The following is a 23,682-nucleotide window of genomic DNA, read 5'->3' on the forward strand; positions in this document are numbered from 1 at the left end:
AAATATATCAACAAATTTTAAAAGGGAGGAATGGCAAGATTTGGCAACAGATTGCCTTGGAAATATAATTATAGAACATACAAACATGGACATAGAGTTAGAAAAAAGTCATAGAGATCAAGTTCATTAAAATATACATATGTATATATATATATATATATATATATATATATGTATATATATATACATATATATATATATATATACACATGCATATACATATGCATATATAGATACATGGTTTTTTTTTTGTTTTTCTCTGTATGGCTGCCATACCCAGGGCCGTGCTGGAGCCAGGTTAGCTCCTAGCTAACAAGAGCAAGAGCCCATTGTTAAATCATCAGTGGGAGCATTCTTGAAAATCATTTAATGCTGAAAGTCAAAGCTTGATTTTTATTGTTTTATTGGCTGTTTAGTCATAAGAAAGTGATGGAGAAAATATTAATAATCCCCAGATTAAATTTAAAAGTGTGTTACAGCTACCTGCCATCTAGGGGAGGGGGTATAGGGAAGGAGGGGAAAATCTGGAACAGAAGGTTTTGCAAGGGTCAGTGTTGAAAAATTACCCATGCAGATGTTTTGTAAATAAAAAGATTTAATAAAAAATTAAAATTCAAAAAGTGTATCACAATTATGTTTTTTTCTTTCCTTTTTTCTTTCTTTCTTTCTTTTTTTTTTTTTTTCAGAAATCAGTTGTGAAACATTTAACAGCACTTTGTGTTGTTGTCATTGTTGTTCAGTCATTTCAGTCTTGTCCAAACCTTGGCGAAACCATTTAGGAGTTTCCTGGCAAAGATGCTAGAGTGATTTGCCGTTTCCTTTTCCACCTCATTTTACATGAGGAAAGAAACTGAGTCAAATAGAGTTAAATGATTTACCCAGAATCACACAGCTAGAAAGTATCCAAAATCAGATTTGAGCTCAGAAAGGTAAATCTTCCTGACTTCAGGTCCAGCACTGTATTACATCATTTAACTGTTCCATTTACAAGCAAACTCTTGATCATATCCTACCCTACCCAGAAGGAGGCATCCCTTGTAACAGATGAAAGCAGTTAAGTAAAGTCATGCTATACTGTTCAGTTCTCACATTTTCCCCTTGTCTCTGCTGTGAGATTGGATGAATTTTTCCAACCCCTCTTCCACATAGTTGACAAAGTTTGAGGTTGACCATATCACTCCCCTACTCACCAAATTCCAAGTAGTGACTACAGCCTTGGAACTGTTATACCCAAGCTGTCTTTCTGGTCTTTTTACATAAACTTCCCTCCCCTCACTTTAGCATTCAGCCATACTGTCCTACTTTGTTGTTTCTTAAACACTGCATTCCACAAACTCTTCACATTTCTCTGCCTAGTACTTGCTGACCCCATTTGCAGAATGATTTCCCTCTTCGTGGGTTCCCTTAATGGGTCTCTTTAGCCTTAAACTCATTATCATTAGTTCTGAACAGAACTGTGCAAGGCTTTCACATTAAAGAGATGCACCAAAACATATTATTAATCACTGTTGTACTTGAATGGCAAGTTATCTTGTTCCACAGAAAAACACACGAAACAACTTCACCTAGGAGAATCTTTCTCCATTGAAGTCAAAATATCATTTTGACCCAATAAGTATTAAATTATTAGTCTATTCCAGTGAAAGAGAGAGTGAAGTTTTCATCCTGGAATCTGGGGGGGCAAATTGTACCGATAGATAAAGGGGATTCTTATGAATGCCTTGGTCTCCTCCAAGCAACTCACATACAGCAAAATCTAGTACTTTTAGCAAGAGAAAGCTATGGCTGCGTTTGTAACGAATTTTATTGACATCAAATTCAATAGGAAGATTTTAAAACAAGACTAACCCAATGCCAATTGTGAAAACTATAAAATCTATCATAACTAGATTGGGAAAGCCTTCCAACAAAAATCCACAGAACATTAATGAAACGCAAGGCTGATCACCCTAAGGCAGCTATAGGAAGATTAATATTTCCTTGTCAAAAAAGGACCTCTGATGTATTCTGATGGAAATGGATATCTTCAACATAAAGAAGATCCAACTCACTTCCAGTTGATCAATGATGGACAGAAATAACTACACCCAGAGAAGGAACACTGGGAAGTGAATGTAAATTGTTAGCACTACTGTTTATCTACCCAGGTTACATGTACCTTCGGAATCTAATATTTAATGTGCAACAAAAAAATGGTATTTATACACATGTGTTGTATCTAGGTTATATTGTAACACATGTAAAATGTATGGGATTGCCTGTCATGGGGGGGGGAGGGAATGGAGAGAGGGAGGGGATAATTTGGAAAAATGAATACAAGAGATTATATTATAAAAAATTACTCATGCATATATACTGTCAAAAAATTATAAATAAATAAAATTTTAAAAATAAAAAATAAAAGAATCCAGAAAGCAAAAAAAAAAAAAAGGACCTCTGAAAATTTGGTTGAAAACTTATAGACCAACTTCTGAAATTATCTTTATCAAGCAATCTTATATACTGACAAAAGGCATACACCATTGCATTTGTCTATTGTAACTAAAAGCAATTTAACTCCTGATGGAGCCTGTAGACAGGCTAAGATACAGGAACCAAATCAATGCTAGTATTTATATTATGATTTACATGTGATTTACAGTGTTGCCTCAGAGGCTGACTTAGAGTGTGATCTCTTCAATGATATTTTCCTTTTTGCTTCTCTCAAAACAGTAAAGAAAAGAACCTAAAGACCTGTGAAGAAAAACTGACTGATTCTTCCATATACAATTAACTTGTGAGAGATTTAGCCTAAGGCAAAGGTCCCATTTCCAAATGTTTTTTTTTTTTTAATCAACAATTTTTTAAAACACAAAATGCAAATAAAATTCTTACAACATGTCCAGTCCCCAGGAGATCAATGAATGGGTATTTTGTAAGCACGTTCTATCTGCCAGCACTATACTAGACATTGGGGGTGCAGAAAAAGGTAAAAGTCCCTGCTCTCAAAAAATTCCCAGCTTAACAGGGGGGCTAAGATTTAAAAAAAATATTATGGAAACAAGTTATAGTCAGGATGAATTGGAAATGATTAACTAAGGAAAGGCACTCGCAATAATTGGATTCAGGAAAGACTTCTTGAATTTTGTCTTTTATCTGAGACTTGAAGGAAGTGGGGGCAGAGATGAAAAGGGAAAGCATTTCTGGCATGGTAGACAGTCAATAAAAATGCCCTGAGTTAATAGATAGAATTTGGTGAGAAGAACAGCAAGAAGGCTATTATCTCTGGATTGCAGAATATGTGGAGAATATAAAAGTACAGAGGAAGTAAGGTATAAGAAAACTGGAAAGGTTAGGAGGAGCAGGTTAGGAAGGGCTTTGAAAGCCAAAGTTGCTTGTTTTTATTTTGTTTATTTTTTTTTATCTTGAAAGCAATAGGAAGTCACTGGAGTTTATTTGGGTAGAGGGGAAGGTGACATGGTCAGATCAGACCTATGGTTTAGGAAGATCAATTTGACAGCTGAGTAGAAGATGGACTGGTGTAGGGAGAATGGGAGTACCAATCGGAAGGATATTGCAATACTCCAGTTGTCAGTACTGAGGATCTAGTGTTTGTAGTGTCACAAGAGAGAAGAGGGACAAAATAGAAAAAAATGTTACAAAGGTAGAATTGGCAGGACGGGCCAGCAAATTGGATATCAGCGTGAGAAAAGGAGGAGTCAAGGATACAGCCTAAGTTGAGACTGGATTTTGAGCCCCCTCCCCAGGTAATCTGTTGGGATGGTCATTTCCCAACCAGTTAAATTTAGCTCAAATATTCATAAGATTTCTTTTCCCTTTTAGACTCATAACAAAAGCTCAAATTTAGGATACACTTAAAATTGCCTTATATTTATCTATAAACTGTCGCTCATACTAATACTAATAACAACAAAAGAATCAGTAATCAAAACATTTAAATATTTAAATAACAGTAATTAACCTTGCAGCCTACTGCTCTGTGCAGTGAAGCAAAAGGGAGAACCAGACAGTGGAAAATAGTGACCATTTTTCCAACAGTTTCTATGAGAAGCTAAAATTCAGTCACTTTCTGCTGGATTGTGGTAAAAAATTGAATTTTGGATTAGGGAAAGAAAAAACCTCTATAAGTGACCAGTGTCATTTCCTCCACCACCACTGCCACAAGAATTATAATCTTCAGAACAATATTTCTCCTTAATCTGATGGTTCCCCCAATCCATCTGTGATTCTGCTAAATGGTCAAATGCTGGTATTGACCCAGAGTCACCAAGATCACCAGTTCTTAGGCCGAAATCAATCAACAAATATTTATTAGACAATTACTACATGCCATGTATCATGCAACCTCTATGACCATCTAGATTAGACAGATGAGGAAACTCTAGTCTCTGGGAAGATCCAGGACCAAAAAAGTCCTGTGTTCTTGCCACCATACCAAAACTGATCAAAAAATGTATCTAAAGCAAAAGAGTTACAGAACAGGTAATAAATAGCCACTTAAGTAACTTAGCAAAATTATGTACTTAACATTTAAAATTTTTCAAAGTTACAAAATTATTCATTTGAACTTCTCTTTAAATGATTGTATGCCCATTTTTCCTGGGGGATGATGAAATGGAACCAATGATAAATTCAGAGAAAACACACTCAGAACTCAAGATAAATATGTCCTTGCTCAGTGCTTGCTTTGAAGAGACCAGTCAAAAACACCAAGGACATGAACTTAATAGATTTGATACAGAAAAAAAACAGGCAAAAAAGGGATTCAACTAGAAAATCAGCCTTACATGAGTTTTCAAATCCCTAAGGCTTCAAAAAATTGTTGTGAAGCATGAAACAACGCTCCATCCTTAGTGGAAAACTAGTTGGAGGATAGGAAATAAAGAATAATCTAATACAGCAAGAAAAGAGATTAATAGCAAGGGGCTCCAGAAGCGGAGATCTAGCTTTGATTCATATTGATTAAAGGTCTGCTAGGATAGTCACGGAGACCTGTAATTCTGTTCCTTCCTGAGGGGAAAAAGCACCTGAATTATAAAAACCAGGGAAGCTAGGGGAGGAGGAGGAAGGGGAAGGGGAGGAGAGGCAAAAGAAAATAAAACCATTATTAAAAAAAATTATGGAAAGACATGGAAATGTACTATGAAAATGAAACAAAATTTGAGAAAGGAGCTCCATGTCTTCTTCTAACAATGTTTTCCCTCTCTCTTTTTCTCCTGTTCATAGGATGATAGATTTTTTTAATAGAAGGGACCACTGAAGCCATCAATTCTAATCCTTCATATTTTGGAAATGAGAAACTGAGGCCCAGAGAGATGAATTGATCATATGTAAAGTTATATAGGGAGGAAGAAGAAGTGATAGAGTTGAAATTTGGGCCCAATTCCTCTGACTCTTAATTTCATTGTTCTCTCCACAACACTTTGATATTTCATCAGCCCTTAGATAATATTCCTTGGCACAGTAATACGCCTTCTGGAATCCCAGGAAGCAGCACAAAATTTGCCTTGTGTAAATAATAGGGCCAAAATCATCTGGAAACTCTTGAATGGGTTGGGATGATTTCAAACCCTGGGACTCAAGGTCCCTCTTGGGAAGAAATCCTAGGACATAGCCTACACATGAGAAGTGACCTATGAAAGAAGAAACAAGGAAATTCTGGGAAGGGAAGAACTTATTGGGGTTACTTATTAAAAGCAGGAAGCTATCTGGTGATTCCCTATTTTAATGAATTCCTTTTGCTAATTCTAAGGGTGACATTCATACAAACTTGGCCAACAATCTGCTGAGAAATAAGCACTCAATAAATAATGATTCATGAAGATTTCTTTGCAGTGTTACCCATGATGGCAACACTAATTGAAATCAATTAATCAATAAACATTTATTAAGTGTATACTCTGTGTCTGGCATTATATCAAGTATCGGAGATACGAAGAACCCAAAGACAATCCCTGCCCTCAATGAGCTTACATTCTTTTTTTTCATTTAATATTTTATTTATTCCCAATTACATGTAACATACTTTTTTCAAATTTTGAGTTACAAATTCTCAATCTGTCTCCCCTTCCCTCTTATTGAGAAGGCAAGCAATTGGACATAGGTTATACAAGAATAATCATGCAAAACACATTTCCATGCAAGACACGCCATGAAAGAAAACACAAGAAAAAATAAAGAAAAAGTATTTTTGCTCTGCATTCAAGTTTCAACAGTTCTTTCTCTGGAGATGGACAGCACCTTTCATCAAAAGTCCTTCAGAAATGTATTGGATCATCATATTGCTCAAAATAACTAAATTATTCATAGTAGATCGTCATATAATATTGCTGTTACCATGTCCAATGTTCTCTGGGTTCTGCTCATTTTCTGAGAGTATCCTGCTCATGATTTCTTAAAGCACAGTAGTATCTCATCACAATCATATATAACAACTTGTTCAGCCATACCCCAACTGAGGAACAGTCCCTCAGTTTCCAATTCTTTGTCAACACTAAAAGAACTACTAAAAATATTTTGGTAAACATAGATTCTTTTCCTTTTTGTTTTTTATCTCTTTATCTTTTTGATAAAAGAGCATGCATGGTTTTATAACCCTTGGAGCATAGTTCCAAATTGCAATGAGCTTATAATATAATGAAGCAGACAACATGCAAACAAATATGTACAAACATGTTATATAGCAGATAAATAAGAAATGATTGGCAGAGGGAAGGTACTGGAATTAAGAGATATTACAGAAGGCTTCCTATAGAAAGTGAGATTTTAGTTGGGATTTAAAAGAAGTCAGGGCAGTCAGTAGTTTCAGTGGATAAGGGAGAGAAAGAGAGATTTTAATTGGGATTTAAAAGAAGAGCAGAAAGTAATTGGAGTAGAAAAAAAGTGAATATTCCTGATGTATTGAGAAATGTAGTGTCTTGTTCATGGAACAACCGGAGGCCAGTGTCATTAGATTGAAGAGTATGTATCAGGGAGAAAAATGTCAGAAAATTGGCAATTAGGAGGGAGGTAGGTGATGAAGAGCTTTGAAGCCAAATAGAATATTTTGCATTTGATCTCAGAAGTGATAGGAACCCACTGGAATTTATTGAGTGAAAGGACAGAGACATGGTCAGATATACATTTTAGGAAAAATCACTTTAGTAATGAAGGGCAGAAAACAATGGGGAGAGACTTGAGTCAGCAGACATACCAGCAGTCTGGAAGTGATGAGGGTTTGCACCAGGTTAATGGCAACATCAGAGGAGAGTTCTCCTTTTCTCTTGCTTATCCCTGTAGAAGTGAAAATGCTATTTTCTACTCCCAAATTTCAGAGAATGAACTGCCCTTGTTAAACCTGTTTCACAATCCATCAACATACCCTTAAATGCTGCATTTGATTCTTTTCTTTTTTGTGATCACATAAAATCATATAACTTAAGCACAATGATACCCCCATCTGTCACCCAATTCAATTTATGGGCCATACTTGTTAAATTACTATCACCTACAAATGTTTCATTTCTATGATCAAAAATGTAAAGTATTTTCATGTACTTCTTATATAACAATCACCACCAAACTCAAGCATGTCAATATAAAGAAAATTAGATATGGAATTGTGAAGTTATATACAATTCAGCCTTCTCATTTTATAGGTAACTAAATTGAGTTCCACAGAGACTAAATAACTTGTCAAAAGCCCTATAAGTAGCAAGAAACAAGGCCATACTCTAAATCCTGGTCCTTTGACTCCAAACTCATTGCATCATCACGTTGACTTTCTACGTCAATTTTTTTTGCAGCATCATTCGAACTAGAACAAATTTCATAGAACCATTCTGAGAAAATAAACTGCCTGGATTCATATAGACATTAAAGGGGAAGAGTTGCATATCACTAAGAACCAGTGATGCATTTTTCTGACTAAAATCAGAATTCCTAGGAATGTCTCTTCCTCATGAGAAACTGTGAAAGAAAAACATTCCAGTAAGAATTCAAACTCTTCACTTTCCACTTCCTCTCAATGTCGCCCATTCAAAGCAGCTTGACAAGGAGAAAAAATCAGGCAAACAGAGGTCATGATTATAGAGTTTGAATTAGAAAGAATCTTAGGAACCATCTAATCCAACCTCCTCATTTTGCAGATGAGGAAACTGAGGCTCAGATTAAATGCATTGACTTGCCTCAAGTCATGTTTCTAGGAAGGCTCAAAAGATAGATTTGAACTTTGACTCCAAATCCAATGTTCTGTCTAATTACTACTCAACATCCATTCCTAACCCCCCCCCATAAACACATACCTTCAATCAAAGTTCCTTCCCATAATCAGCTCACAAGAAATAGTTGTAAAAATAGAAAGATAAAAATAAAAAGCAGCTTTATATTTGAATTTTCATCAGTGGGCAACTAAATAACAGTGGATAGAGCCCAGTGCCTGGAGTCAGTAAGAAGTGAGTTCAAATCCAGCCTCAAAAACTTACTGCATATGTGACTCTGGGTAAGTCACTTAATCCTGTTTGCCTCCAATTCTTTATCTATAAAAATGAGCTAGAGAATGATTTAGCAAACTATTGCAGTATTTTTGCCAAGAAAATTCTAAATAGGGTCACAAAAAAAGACTAAAATGAATGAACAACAACATTCATCATCAACCTGACCCACCTGTGCAAATCCACCAAGATTCTGTAAACTTGTTCCATGTAGAGTCCTGCCTAAGACCAAAATGAATAGAGTTGTACCTGACCCTATTCGGACCTACCCAAATGTCTTAGATTTTCTCTATGAATGTCCTGCTCTTGGCTATTTTAATATTCCATGAAACCACTAGGGGGTATAGAAACCCTACCAGTTTAGAGCCACTAAGTGGCAATTTTCAGTCAGATTTTTCGATATAAATAAAAGATTTCATAGAAATGGACATTTCCTGCACTCATGACAACCTACCCTGCAGACACTTACTCATACTTTCCCATAACTTTCATACCCACATTTGGGAGACTTTTAACCTCTCCTAAGAGAGTAAGTATAGAAGACATTGGCTATCAATAGGTCACTTCTCATTTTCACCATAAGACTGATCTATCTTCCTTTGTGGTCGTGCATCCCTTGGGTACCATCTTCTATAAAAATTTCTCCTATGCTGTTATCTGTAATGTACTGTGGAATAGTCATACCTGCCATGTGCTTCTACAGTAACAAATCAACCAAGCAGTGTTTATTAAATACCTACTATAAATGTAAAATGGACCTTGGAGAAGAAAGTGGTAAACCACTCTAGTGTCTTTGCCAGGAAAACTCCAAATGGGGTCAAGAAGACTTAGACATCACTAAATAACCTAACAGTAATATCATGGCAGCCTAGGCATTGTGGATAAAAAGCAAAGATGAAATTGTCCCTGCCCTCACAGAGTTTTGTTCTGAGATGATAGTGAACATGTACATGGAAGTAAAAGTAAAATAAGAATAAGGAGAATAATCACAAATAAAGAATAGGTAGTTTGGGAGAGGAGGGGCCAGCTTTGAGTAGAAGAGAATCACTAAGACATGATTTAATGAAACAGCATTATTCAATCTCTATATGAGTGAAATGGTTTAGATATATATATTTATTAATTCCACATAGTTGCAGATTCCCTATTAAGAGATAAATATGAATAGTACATTTTAATTAGCCATATTCAAAAACTCTAATGCAGTGATGCACAGCAGTGCCTGAAAGGAAACTGTGTGTTGAAGAGTTTTCCAAAACAGTAATTTATTTTATTGTTATTTTTTTCCAGCTTTATTATTTTTATTAGTGTAGGGAAATCTCAAGGAGGGAACCCTTCTACTAAAACAGCTGGGCAGCTGTTCTGAAATTCTTAATGTTAAAGGGTTGTCTGGGCCATGGACATATTAAGTGACTTTCCAAAGGTCACGCAAACCAAAATGTTTCAAAGACATGAACTTGAACCTAGGGCCTCTGAATTCAGAGTCCAGCTCTCTATCCACCTTGTCAAGCTGCCTTATTATTGTCCAGCACCATATTCTTATGATGGTTATTTAATTTTAATTAAAGAACTTATTGAATGCCTGATATTTGAACTTAATCCTCTCCTACCTCTTCAGTCTTTTTACATCTTAAGTCTCAACCTGCATATGTTACAAAATCCAATAATACTAATTCCCTTCTATTCTTCAGACAAAACATTCTCCCAAGTCCATGCATTTTCACTAGCTATCTTCCTCATGGTGGAATTCTCTCCTTCTTCAACTCACATCTTTTACATTTCCTGGGTTCCTTCAAGTTGTGGCAAAAAAAAAAAACCACTTTCAAGAAGAAAGCATTGAAGAAAATAAAAAAAGGAAGGAAGGGAGGAAAAGAGGAAAGGAGGAAGAAAGGAAGGAAAGAAAGAAAGAAAGAAAGAAAGAAAGAAAGAAAGAAAGAAAGAAAGAAAGAAAGAAAGAAAGAAAGAAAGAAAGAAAGAAAGAAAGAAAGAAAGAAAGAAAGAAAGAAAGAAAGAAAGAAAGAAAGAAAGAAAGACAAAAAAGAAAGAGAAAGAAAGACAAAAAAGAAAGAGAAAGAAAGACAAAAAAGAAAGAAAGAGAAAAAAGAAAGAAAGAAAGAGAAAGAAGGAAGGAAGGAAGGAAGGAAGGAAGGAAGGAAGGAAGGAAGGAAGGAAGGAAGGAAGGAAGGAAGGAAGGAAGGAAGGAAGGAAGGAAGAAAAAAGATGGATAGATAGAATAGATAGATAGGCAGGCAAATGGACAAAACAGTATACTATAACAATATATAAAATGTAACATATTTTATCAGGTACTATGTGCAATTACAAAATCTACATAATACTAGAAAAAGAGAATCATAGTCTATATGCATCTTCTTCCCTTTTTTGTAGAAAAGGGAGGTGTGGGGCTCTATAGATGTGTAATATGGCATATGCCAGAAGTTTCAGAGAATATTTTCTCTAATTTTGCTTAACTATCTGCCCCCTCCTCCCATACTTTATAACAAAGGATGTGAAGAGTGAAAATGTATTCAGAAAGGAAGAAGTTGCCAAAACAAAAAAACATCATTGTATGTGTATTTTTAATACACCGGAGAAGAAAACGCTCCAGAATGCCCACATAGATAAGCATCACTATTCCATCTCTCTAAAGGGGATTTTTGAATCATTCTACAAGTACCTTTAAAAGTTAGCACAACTTCAGGGCTGAGTCATATACCATTCTTTCCCTGCCAAGTTTTTTAAAAAAATACAAATGTTTGTTCAATCTATTTCTAGGGTCTTGCAGATGATTTGGGTGGACACCTCATTATGTTTTATACCTGGATTCAAATCTGTCCTCAGTAATTAACAATCTGTGTGAAACAAATAAGGTGTTTATTTTAAACACACAGTAAAAAGCAGAGCTGAAAAAATGAATTCAGCTTCTTTGACTCTAAACCCAGGGGTCTTTCCATTGCAGTATAATAGAGGAGGTATTGTCTGGTCAGGAAGTGGGGGGAAAATGGTACTTTGGGGGGTGAAGGAATATAGAGCAGAAGGAAGAGAACATCAAATGGGGGTGTCTTTGCCCTTGAATCCATCTCATTAGGTGAAGCCTACTATTAGTTATCACTGTAATGATAAGACCTATACATCAGGGTGACACAATATCCAGAAGAATCACATATTGCTACCACATATTGAGCTTCAACCAGTCTCATTTAAATAAGAAAGTAATCCTCATTTGGAGAGGTCATCCCCTGGGTGTAAAAGGTCAGTTTGTAAAATGCTAAATGCATAAAAATATAATTCAATCAAGGAAGACCTCATTTTGAATCAGGGTAGAGCTGCATAACCTACGACCTATTTGTCCATATATCACACAACTCTCCTCTATGACAACAAAACCAAGTGGCAAAAATACTAGTGGTGTGAAATTAGAATTGGGCACAAAGTAATTTTATTATTCCCTGCAGCTTTCCTTCCTTGGAAGTTTAAGAGCTTTTCCAAGCTGCTATATCTCTCTCAAGCTGGAAAATATCTTAAAATGTCCCTGCAAAAGCAAGTTTTCCTATTGGTTAAAAATAATATAGAGTAGGAGTTATGGTTTTGACTCAGGTATTAGGTTATTGTTGTTTTATTACTTCAATGTTTTTAAAAATAGAAATATTCCTAATTACCTAAACAGAAAGGATGTGTTTTTATAACTTAACTATATGTTCATGTTGACTCAACAAAGTTCATTGGAGTAAGATCAAGGTTTATCATCTCAGATATCTACTGTCTGTCTGAGCCAAGAGCAAATCACATGAAATCCCAGTGTCCCAGTTGACTCTTAAGCCTAAACTGCAGACAGAGCAAGACAAGACCTGTACTTGTGGGGGAAAGTGTCGTATACTAGTGAAATTACTGGTCTGGCCTCTTTCTTATTATTCCTGTGTATAATGTTATAGAACAAATGGGATCCCATCTTCTGGGCTTTCACCCATGCTACACTTGGAAGATCCATATCCAATCCAGTGCATCCAATGATGCCAATGGCAACCATCCTGTACCACTCTTGTCTGTGTCCTTTCAAAAATCCACCATAAATCTACCCAATTCACTGGGGGTCTGCCTCTAGATCTTTTAATATTATATGGACAGCATAATGCATGTATGTTATATATCGGTTATCCCTTCATCTTACTATGTGATCTATTCATTTTTATTTCTTGTCATATATTCTATTTTTGGAACTAATACTTAAGTTAATTTATTGTTTTTAATCAATAAAAATATTCTCTTTTCTCTCCTCCCAAATCTATCTCCCTGTCCCTTGAAGGGGGGACTTTAAAAAAAAAAAAGCCATAATAGATGTGCACAACTAAGCAAAACAAATTCATAAATTGGCTGTTCTATATTTATATTTTCATCCATATCTATTGCTATAGCTATAAATATAGATAGATTGCTATATTTATCAACATTAAGAAAGATTGATAAATAGATTTATCTCTTTCTATCCATCCACCGACCTATCTCAATCTGTCTCTTAAAGTACATCACCTCTCTATTAAGATGTGGGAACATGTTTCATGATTAGTTATTACTGTTTATTGCATTGATTGGAGTTTAGAAGATTGTCTAAGTCATTTTTCTTTACAATGTTGTTATTATTATAAACATTGTTCTCTTGGTTCTGTTCATTTCCTTCTGTATACCACAATTTTTTCAGCCTTTCCCAAATTAATAGACATCCTCTTTTTTCCAGTTCTTTGCCATCACAAGAACAGCTATGAATATTTTTGTATATATTGACCCTTTATCTCTTTCTTAAATCTTTTTTGGGGGAATAGGACTATTTATAATACTGCTGGGTCAAAGGGATGCGTGGTTTAGTAGCTCTTGTGCCTCTTTTCCCACAGTCTCTCCAACATTTGTATTTTTCCATTTTTTGTTTACTTTTCCAATCTGTTAGGTGTGAGGTGGAATCTCAGCTCCTTTACCTTGCTTTTCACTTATTTTTAGTGATTTGAAGCATTTTTCATGTCACTATTGATAACTCTGGTTTCTTTCTAAGAAAACTGCCTATTCATATCCTTTACTGGTCATATCTTTCCATATCATTTATCTTTTGCAATGCTTTATGGCCTGTTCACACCCACTCTGTTGTCTTCCGCTTGACCTCATCCTGATTTTTCTTTCTTTGCTGATTATCGCAAAATGTAAAACAGAATAAAATATGTCATATTCTATAATAGCATTATTTGAGTGGGACTATAACTGTGATTCCATCAATGTAGAGAGCTCTAAAGGAGGAACATCTTTAACTAATAGCTCACCACCTTTTCTGCAAATTTTAGCCTAAGATAATTGCCTAGAACAGAGAGGTTAAGTTATTTGTCTAGGGTCACACTATAAGTATGTGTCACAGAAGAGACTTGAACCTAGGATTTCCTTATTCTCCAATCACTTTCTCATATCATAACATATTGTATTATAACAAATTATATCATATTATTGTATTTATATAATGTTGCTATGTATCCATATCATTACATTAGACTATACCATACTAAATTATACTGTACTAGTGCTAAATGAGAAGTCAAACTAATTAAAAAATACAAAAGTGTACTGGATAACTTTGTATTGTCCTTTATTTTCTGTTTGCTGGAAAAGGAGGAAAACATCTTTCACCATGACCAATTACAGTTCATGACAATTCTTAATAAATGAATCCGTGATGAGCAGAAATACTTCCTGGCCAGCTAGCAGTCAGCTCCATTCATGTTAATTGTGTGATTGGATTGGAAATTACTTAGCAACCACTTGAGTAAATGATGGGGAAGACACAACAAAGTGGTTTTATAATTATAATGAAGCAAACATCATTAGAGCCCTCCTCCTGGCTATACTTCCTGAGCTCTGCTTATCTGCAAGTTATTGGAATAAATAGGTTCAATTAAGGAGAACAGTACACATATGATCCACTCTATAGATCACATGGGCTTTCTTAGTCCTCAGAAAATTGAGTAGAACTTTCAAAGAGCCAAATTTAATTGAGAAATAAGAAGAAACTTGATAACAATTAAACAAACCCACAGTGAGTTTGCCTTAGGGGACATTGGGGTTACCCATCCTTGGGGGAGTTATAGCAAAGATTGCATGGTCATTTCTTTAGGAAGTAGAGAGGATTCGGGTAAGGATTAGGCTAAATGATCTCAAAAATGTCATATATATATATATGTGTGTGTGTGTGTGTGTGTGTGTGTGTGTGTGTGTGTGTGTGTGTGTGTGTATGTCTTTGCTAAAATGAATGTAGTATCCATTACAAAATGATAAAAAATTTTAAGTTTACTGGTCTAAGTTAACACATCTATGTAGTATATAGGGCCTTTAATTAGTGCCATAGCACTTAGTCAGGAAAACTCATCTTCCTGAGTTCAAATCTGACCCTAGACACTAAGCTAGGTGTAACCCTGTGCAAGTCACTTATCTTGCTTACCTCCATTTCCTCATTTATAAAATGAGCTAGAGAAGAAAATGACAAAAACACTCCAATATCTTTGCCAAGAAAATTCAAAATGGGCTCACAAAGAGTCAGAGGCAACTTAAAACATTCACCAACAATGTTGTATCTACTGTGTGTCAGGCACTATACTAAACACTTTACAAATATTTCTCATTTTATCCTCATTTTAGCTCTGGAAGATAGGTCTTCTTATTATGCCCATTTTATAGATGAAGAAATTGAGGATTAGATTAAGGATCATTGGCTGAGGCTGCATTTAAATTTAGGTCTTCATGACTCCAGGCCCAATATTCTATCCACTATATAACCTAGATACCCAGATTTAAGATTCATATTCCTTTGCAATATTCTACACCATAGATCTGGTACATTCTCACCACTATAAAGCTGGGATAAGGATTACCTTATTCCAAAAACAGACAAACAACAACAAGATGAATCTATGATCCTTCAGGACTGGGGCTGTTTCATTTTGTCTTTGTATGCCCAGCTCTTAGCACAGTGCCTGGCACATAGAAGGCCCTCGATACATGCTCAATTAACTTCTAAATTGGTCTTCAGAATCTCTCAGTCAATTGCAATTAATCTGCTTTATGCTTTATGTGAATAACAGACACCAATTTAGCATAGAAAGAGTCTTGCATTCAGACTCAAAAGAACTGGATTCAAATTCTGGTATAGGGACTTAATAGCTGGGTGACCAATGGCAATGATGTGGACATCATTTCTCTCATCTATAACATCATCCTTGTTCTGCTTATTCCCATGGGGTTGCTCTGAAGAGATTATCTGTAAAGATTAAATACTAACCTAAGAGTAAATTTTTCAATCATTTTAGTTGTGTCCCATTCTTCATGAGTCCATCTAGAATTTTCTTGTCAAAGATAAGAGTGAAGTAGTTTGATATTTCCTTCTCCAGATCATTTTTCAAATGAGAAAACTGAGGCAAACAGGGTTAAGTGACTTGACCAAGATCACACTGCTAGTATCTGAGGCCAAAGTTTAACTCAATGAGTCTTCCTGAGTCCACCCACTATGGCGCCAACCAGTATCTTTAAAGGCTCATCATTTTTTTTTTCTTTTTTTTTTTTTTTTTTTTAAATCAGGGACTGCTTGGGCAGTCTAGTAAAGCCTAAGAAGGGAAGGGAGGGAGGGAAAAAAGGGAAGGGAGGGAGGGAAAGAAAGAAAAGAAAGAAAGAAGAAAGAAAGAAAGAAAGAAGAAAGAAAGAAAGAAAGAAAGAAAGAAAGAAAGAAAGAAAGAAAGAAAGAAAGAAAGAAAGAAAGAAAGAAAGAAAGAAAGAAAGAAAAGAAAGAAAGAAAGAAAGAAAGAAAGAGAAAGAAAGAAAGAAGAAAGAAAGAAAAAGAAGAAAGAAAGAAAGAAAGAAAAGAAAGAAAAGAAAGAAAGAAAAGAAAAGAAGAAAGAAAGAAAGAAAGAAAGGAAAGAAAGAAAGAAAGAAAGAAAGAAAAGAAAGAAAGAAAGAAAATGTTTCCACTAGAGATCCCTTTTTGATGGAGAAAACTTTATGTGACTCCACATATAGGTATATAAAATCAAATATTGACTGATGATAAATCATAATTTCATGACTCAGATTCAGTTACAATAGTCCATAGGGTGTCAGGAATTACAGTTTAAGAAGCTGTGGCTAAGAAACCCTTCTCAGAATAATGTTTTTTTATACACAAAATAAAATGCTGATTACAAAGGAAGTCAATTATATTGAAATTAAAGCATAATATATATCCCCCTTCAAGTTCAGTGACCTCCTAAATGTCCATTAGATCCCACTTTAAGAACTTCTGCCCTAGATCTAGAGCCGGAAGGAAACGGCAGAGGCACGTGCACCAACCTCCTCAATTGACAGAAGAGGAAACTGAGGTCCAAATTATACAACTAATAAAAGGCAGAAGGGAAAATGAATTCATTTGACTGAAGAATCACTCCTCTTTCTGCCGAACTGCACCGACTCCCCCGTTGTTCTACATTTTTTAATGACAAAAAAATATCATTTTGAAAATTAAAACACACAACCCAACAGATGTTCTTTTTCCTCCCTTCTCCCCACCCGACAGCATTCACAGGAAACCGCCATGCCTCTGTTGTAGTCGGTCCAGTTCCTAATTATCACGTTTCAGTCGCACATTTGCATGGAGGATAGGGAGGATTTCAAAGGGATTCCTAGCTTTTAAGTTGAGACAGCTGGTACTAATTACCAAGCAGGAAAGAATGTGCAAGCAGATAATTGAGAAGTCATCAGCAGAGGGGCAAGAGGCAAAAGGGACTTTTTTGGGGGGTTAGGATTGGAAACCTCACATCCTGCATGAGAAAACGTCTCCAGGACTCTACCTTCCCACAGGAAAGTAACTGACTATTCTGGGAGCCTCCGGTGATGGAAATGTGTGGGAATTCAGGCTGTGATCAGCAGCCTGCAGGTCATCTCCCAAACTACACAGCATTTCGCAGAGATTCAATGAGAGTTCCCAGAATGGTTTCCGTGGCTCTCTCTGCCAGGGATGCGAAAGTCCGCCCTAAGCAAAAGCTGAACGCGCCTCCCGGCACACTCAGCAAATGCAGGGCTAAGTGAGTGCTGGCTGCCCCCGGAGGTCTCCGGTACCTTGTAACAGGCTTTGTCCTGCAGTTTTCCGGGGGATCGTGATCCAGCTCTACCTAGCAGTACTTCGCCAAGCACTTAGTAAGCGCCTATCGTATACTGGGCCATGGACAAAAAGTCACCGTCCGCAGTGTTTTATTGGCAGAGACAAATGCATATAAAGAAGTGTGGACCCCTGATTTCACTGGAGTTAGGAATTACAGGTTTAAGGAAATTCTCTCCAACAATGCACTTTGTTAGTTGGATGGTTTATAGGAAGGAAGGAAGGAAGGAAGGAAGGAAGGAAGGAAGGAAGGAAGGAAGGAAGGAAGGAAGGAAGGAAGGAAGGAAGGAAGGAAGGAAGGAAGGAAGGAAGGAAGGAAGGAAGGAAGGAAGGAAGGAAGGAAGGAAGGAAGGAAGGAAGGAAGGAAGGAAGGAAGGAAGGAAGAAAGGGAGGGAGGGAGGGAGGGAGGGAGGGAGGGAGGGAGGAAGGAAGGAAGGAAGGAAGGAAGGAAGGAAGGAAGGAAGGAAGGAAGGGAGGGAGGGAGGGAGGGAGGAAGGAAGATGAGAAAAAGAAAAAAGAGAGGAGAAAGAACAAAAGAAAGAGAGAGAGAAAAGAAACAAAAAGAAACAAAATGAGAGAAAGAGAAAGAAAAAGAAAGAGAGAAAGAAAGAAAGAAAGAAAGAAAGAAAGAAAGAAAGAAAGAAAGAAAGAAAGAAAGAAAGAAAGAAAGAAAGAAAGAAAGAAAGAAAGAAAGAAAGAAAGAGGAAAGAAAGAAAGAAAGAGGAAAGAAAAGAAAGAGAGAAAGAAAGAGGAAAGAAAAGAAAGAGAGAAAGAAAGAAAGAAAAAGAGAAAGAGAGAGAGAGAGACAGAGAGAGAGAGAGAGAGAGAGAGAGAGAGAGAGAGAGAGAGAGAGAGAGAGAGAGAGAGAGAGAGAGAGAGAGAGAGAGAGAGAAATTTGACAAGATTTAGGGGAAAGTTTGTCATGCATTATGCAGAGTGGTCTGTGCTGTTCCAATAGGGGTCCGGTTAAAAGAGTATTCTAAAAATTTCTTAATGGAAGGAAATGTTGAAATTCAGGAAGTCAGCATGCAAGGAGGAATTAGGTCAATTCTGCTTGGCCCCAGGGGACAGAACTAGTAAGAGTAGGTGGAAATTACGGAAAAGCATATTTTAGTTTAATAAAAAGGAAAACTTCTGAACAATTGAAGAAATTTAAAAAGGAAATAGATTACCTCAGGAAATTGAAATGAAAGTTTTTTTCTCGCTGGTTGGTGTGGGAGTAAGGGGTGGATGGCCATTTGTTGGGAGAGTTGTGATGATTCATCATTCCTCCTTCAGGCTAGAGGATTTAGGATCAGATAATTTAGGATTATCTTGTGATAATCCCTTATTTTGAATATCAAGAAATTGAGGCACAGACTAGTTATGACATTGCAGTTCTGACATCAGCAAATGGTAGAAATGGGATTCTCCAAATCAGGTTTTTACCATCATTGCTTTTAAACTAAATCATGTCTGAACTCCCTTCCAAATGTGAGAATCCTGTGCCTTTGTTCTGACTGATCCTTAAATTTGGAATCCTCTCCCCCCTCAGTCACCTGGTTTCCTTCAAGCTCCACTTCCAGTAGAACTGTTATGGGTCTCTTTAGCAGTCTAGTAAAGACTTAGGACCTCTCCCCAGAATAATGTTTGCTGTCTAATCCATGATGAAAGGAAATGCAAATTTTAGTCATAGGTTAATAAAAATAAGATATAATTTTTTTTACATCCAAGTTCATAGACCTTCTGAACTCTACCACTGGATTTCTTGGCAGGAAGGAGAAGGAAGGAAGGATGGTCTTTGGATCTCAAATTAAGAATTTCTATTGCTGTTGAGTCATTTCAATCTTGTCCCAACTCTTCAGGACCCCATTTGGGTTTTGTTTTATTTGTTTTTTTGGCAAAGATACTGGAATGGTTTGCCATTTCCTTCTGCAGCTCATTTTACAGATGAGGAAACTGAGGTCAACAGGGTTATACAGCTAGTAAGTGTCTAAGGCTAGATTTGAATTCAGGTCTTCCATTCCCAGGTCAGGTAGTGCTTTAGCCACCTAGCTGGTTCCTCTCCTCTTCTACCATATATATATATGGTATATATGTATACATATATGTATATATATGTATATATATATATATATATATATATATATATATATATACACACATACACCAATGTTTGTATATATTTGTCATAGTAAAGAGAAAACTTGTCTTGAAACTAGAAGGGCCCAGATTCACGTCTTACCTCTGACATGTTGTTGATGAGTGTTCCTGGGCAAATCATATAACTGCTTAGTGTTCTAGATGCAGATGTGTTGACTTGCCTTATTAAAGAAAATTTCCTCACCTGAGAGTTCCCTATATTAATGAAATCTCAATTCTAGCCCTTCTCCCCTATATACTTAAATATGTACACATCTTCTTCATGTAAGCTACTTGAGGGCAGAGATTTATTTCCCTATTGCCTTTGTATTCCCTTTGTCTTATGCTCTGACACAAGCTCTGACACTTAATAAATGCTGTTGAATAATTGATTGACTAATCATATCATTAACTCAACAAGCATTTATTAAGTACCTGCTGCATGTGATGCATTGTGTTGGGGACTAGGGGCTTAGAAATAAAAAATTAACTGTGTGAAAGAAACTACAATTTGGGGAGAGTGGGGAAAGAAAGATAGAAATGAACACAAAAAAATAATACAAAGCAATATGTGTCCAAGACAAAAATCAACTAAAGTATTCTAAGGAAAATGAAAAGGCAATGAAAAGTTTCTTCTAGTTGGAGGAATCAGGGAAAGTTTCATGGAAAAGAGGGTAAACCTTGCTCTGAACCTGGAAGGTAGAGATGGGTTTCGATACAGATAAAGCAGAAATTGTGCCAAGAATAGGATCAACCTTCTTCTGGAAGAGAGAGAGCAATGGATGGCAAATCAGTCAGTTACCAAGCATTTGTTAAATGTCTGCTATGTGCCAGGCTCTGGGCTAAGTCCTAATAACCCAGTTTGACTGGAACCTAGGGTTCAAGTAGGAGAGTCCAGTGAAATTAGGCTGGGGAAGTCAAATAGCTTAGAATCTTAAATATCTGGCTAACATATTTTGGTTTTATCCTATAGTCAAAAGGATAATATGGAAAATTCTGAGCAAAAGAGTCAGATCTATACCTAAAAGATTAATTTGGCAGCTGTGTAAAAGATGAGCTGGAAAGAGAAGAGATTAGGAGCACAAAACCTGGTTAGAATGTTGTTAAAATTAAAAGATGATGAGGGACTGAACTTGGGGGTGTCATAGCAGTTAATGAAGAGGAAGTGATGGATATTAGAGACATAGTAAAGTTAGAATTGATAGGATACGGGGTAACTGATAAGATATTTGCAATTGATTGGATATTTGGTTGGGAAAGGGACATGTAAGTAAAAAAAGGGACAAGCCAATTAAATAATTATTAAGTTTTAAACCCATGGATCTAAAAAGATGGGAGTGCCATTAACATTTCTGGCACATAGACTACAAGAAAGTAAAAGAAATTAATTATATTTATTATTAATGAAATTTATATTCACTGAATTATTATTCAACTGAATAACTGTCTATACTTTAAGTGAACTCTGTTGTAAAGATATTCTAAAGGTACAGAAAGACACTGGGCTGTGGACCATAAAAGAAAACATTATATTCTACTTGTCTATAAGGGTATATGAAGTGTTCAAAAAAGACTAGAACCTTTGATATGAGGGCTTGCTGATCTCTTTTCAAGACTGCTCATCCACCTGTGATGTCTATCTGGCACTCAACTCTCACTTGTGACTCCAAGAAGCTATATCATGCTCAGAAGTCACAATCCAGTAAACCATCTTGGCAGATGGGCTAAACCAGATTGAAGATAACTGATAGACCTCAAACCCATTATTGATTTAGGGGTGTCTACTCCAAATATGTGAAGACTTTCCCTGGTGGAATGGGTGGACAAAAACTATTTACTCCAAAAGCCATGATGGCAGCTGAAGTAGTTAATATTGAGCACTTATAGCTAGGTCAGACATCAAAGACACCAAAATTATCCAATGCATCTGAGCCAAAACCAATTATCTTGAGTTTTGTACTCCCACTGAACTTCAATGACTCTGGAAGAGAGAGTGAGGTTAATGACTTTATTCAACTCTAACTAACTTAAATCCAATTCACTCATGAGTCAAGACATCATCCCATGATGTCATTGGTCTTCTTCCAAAATGAAGGACAAATAATAATAGATAAATTCCCCTAGGTTCTCCACAGAGTAAATTAATTTGCCCACCTTGATATTATAGCTCATTTAAGCCTTGCTATAATTTCAGAATTTTTAAAAATTCTTACCTTCACAATTGAATACATTTTGTGATGATAGAAATAATAAGTAAGAAATAAACAGCCTTCTGTATCTCTGAGACCTTATCAATATAAATATTTCTTCCAAGCATACAGATTATAACTCATTCATTCCTACCAAGCCTGTAAACATCTTGCCCATATTTATAAGGCATCTACTATGCATGCTGATGTGCACCAATAAGCACACAGTCCATCCATTAACCATCTATTATTGAACTGGAAAATCAATAACCTGATACAAACCCCACCTTTGAAAAAACAAAAAGGAGCATTGACAATTCCAAATATTTTCCTATACAGAGAAAATTTTGATTAAAGTTAATGGTAGGATATAGTCAAGTCATCAAATCTCAATTAAAAATGAGTTATGAATGTGTAATTAAAAAAGTGGCAGGATATAGTCAAGTCATCAAATCTCAATTAAAAATGAGTTATGAATGTGTGATGAAAAACGTCATTGTATAAAGAAATGTATATGTCTATGACTTTGTGATTGTGAAGATCAAAGAAAAGAGAGAAAACAGGGTGATTGAAACCTCGTGGGTCTTAAAAGCCCAGAGGACCTAGGTTTAAGTGTTTCTATGACTCATATCACATGACCTTGGATATTTTCTTGAGTGTCTTTTTCCTCCTAGGAAAATACAATTCTAGGGGATATTTCATCATGCTTTCATGTTTGAAAACCCCTTTATGCACATCATCTCATTTGAGCCTCATAACAATTCTATAAAGGCAAATGCTGTAGATATGTTAAGTCTGTTCTTTAAAATGAGAGAAGTAAAGCTCAAAGAAATTAACTGACTTGTCCATAGTAAAAGCAAATGTCAGAGACAAGATTCAGACCAAGTCTCCTGACTTTTACACTATTCCTCTCAATATACTGAAAGGTTTTTTTATTGGACTTTTCCCACTCGAGACCCCTTTTCACCAGAGAAATTTTTTCATGATCTTGGCATATTAATAAATACATATAAACACACACACACACACACATATATATATAATATATATACATATATATTATATATATATGTATGTATGTATGTGTATAAAATAGGTATACAAATCAAGGAATATACCTTACAAGGATACAAATCTCATAAGGAATCACAAAGAAATTTATTTTAAAACAATTCTTTGGTATAAGTATAATTTTAGTATTCACCATATGAATAATTTGCCATTTATCATTTTAAAGACAAAAGCAAATTTTCATACTAATAAGATGGATGTGCTTGGTTATCTTTACATAAATCTTGGTGGAATATTTGATCCTACAGGACAGACATAGAGCATTCAGAAACCTTTTGTTGTTGCCAAATTTTTCATGAGCCCCACATCAAGTTATGCAATCCCATATGGGATTGTGACCACAATTTAAGAAGCTTTGACATATTGGACTCTCTCTCCCTTCCCTACATTGTTTCTTAAAGTTAACATACTTTTAGGAAGAGGCACTGGCTTTTAGGAGGGATTCACTAAATATTTGTAGATTAATTTTTGATGGCAGAATGTGATTGATTACACCTGCTTTGCACCCACTTCGAAATTGTAGCATGCCATCTGCCCTAGCTAATCTAAAACCTCTGGAGACACACCTGGAGGGTAATTAGCAAACAGCTGGCAACAATAACAGCAGATTACTAGAAGGGCAGCTGTAAGAAGATGGATGAGGAAATGACAGGACACTGTCACAAGCACTGTAGCAAGT

At 35.9% G+C, this 23,682-nt stretch overlaps 1 long non-coding RNA gene across 1 annotated transcript in view; it reads right to left on the reverse strand.

The window, feature by feature from the left end:
- Positions 1–23,682, reverse strand: part of LOC141544683 (uncharacterized) — a 285,498-nt gene that overhangs the window by 30,010 nt on the left and 231,806 nt on the right. The window lies entirely within an intron of this gene.

Source organism: Sminthopsis crassicaudata, chromosome 5, assembly GCF_048593235.1.
Source record: "Sminthopsis crassicaudata isolate SCR6 chromosome 5, ASM4859323v1, whole genome shotgun sequence".
NCBI lineage: Eukaryota > Metazoa > Chordata > Mammalia > Dasyuromorphia > Dasyuridae > Sminthopsis > Sminthopsis crassicaudata.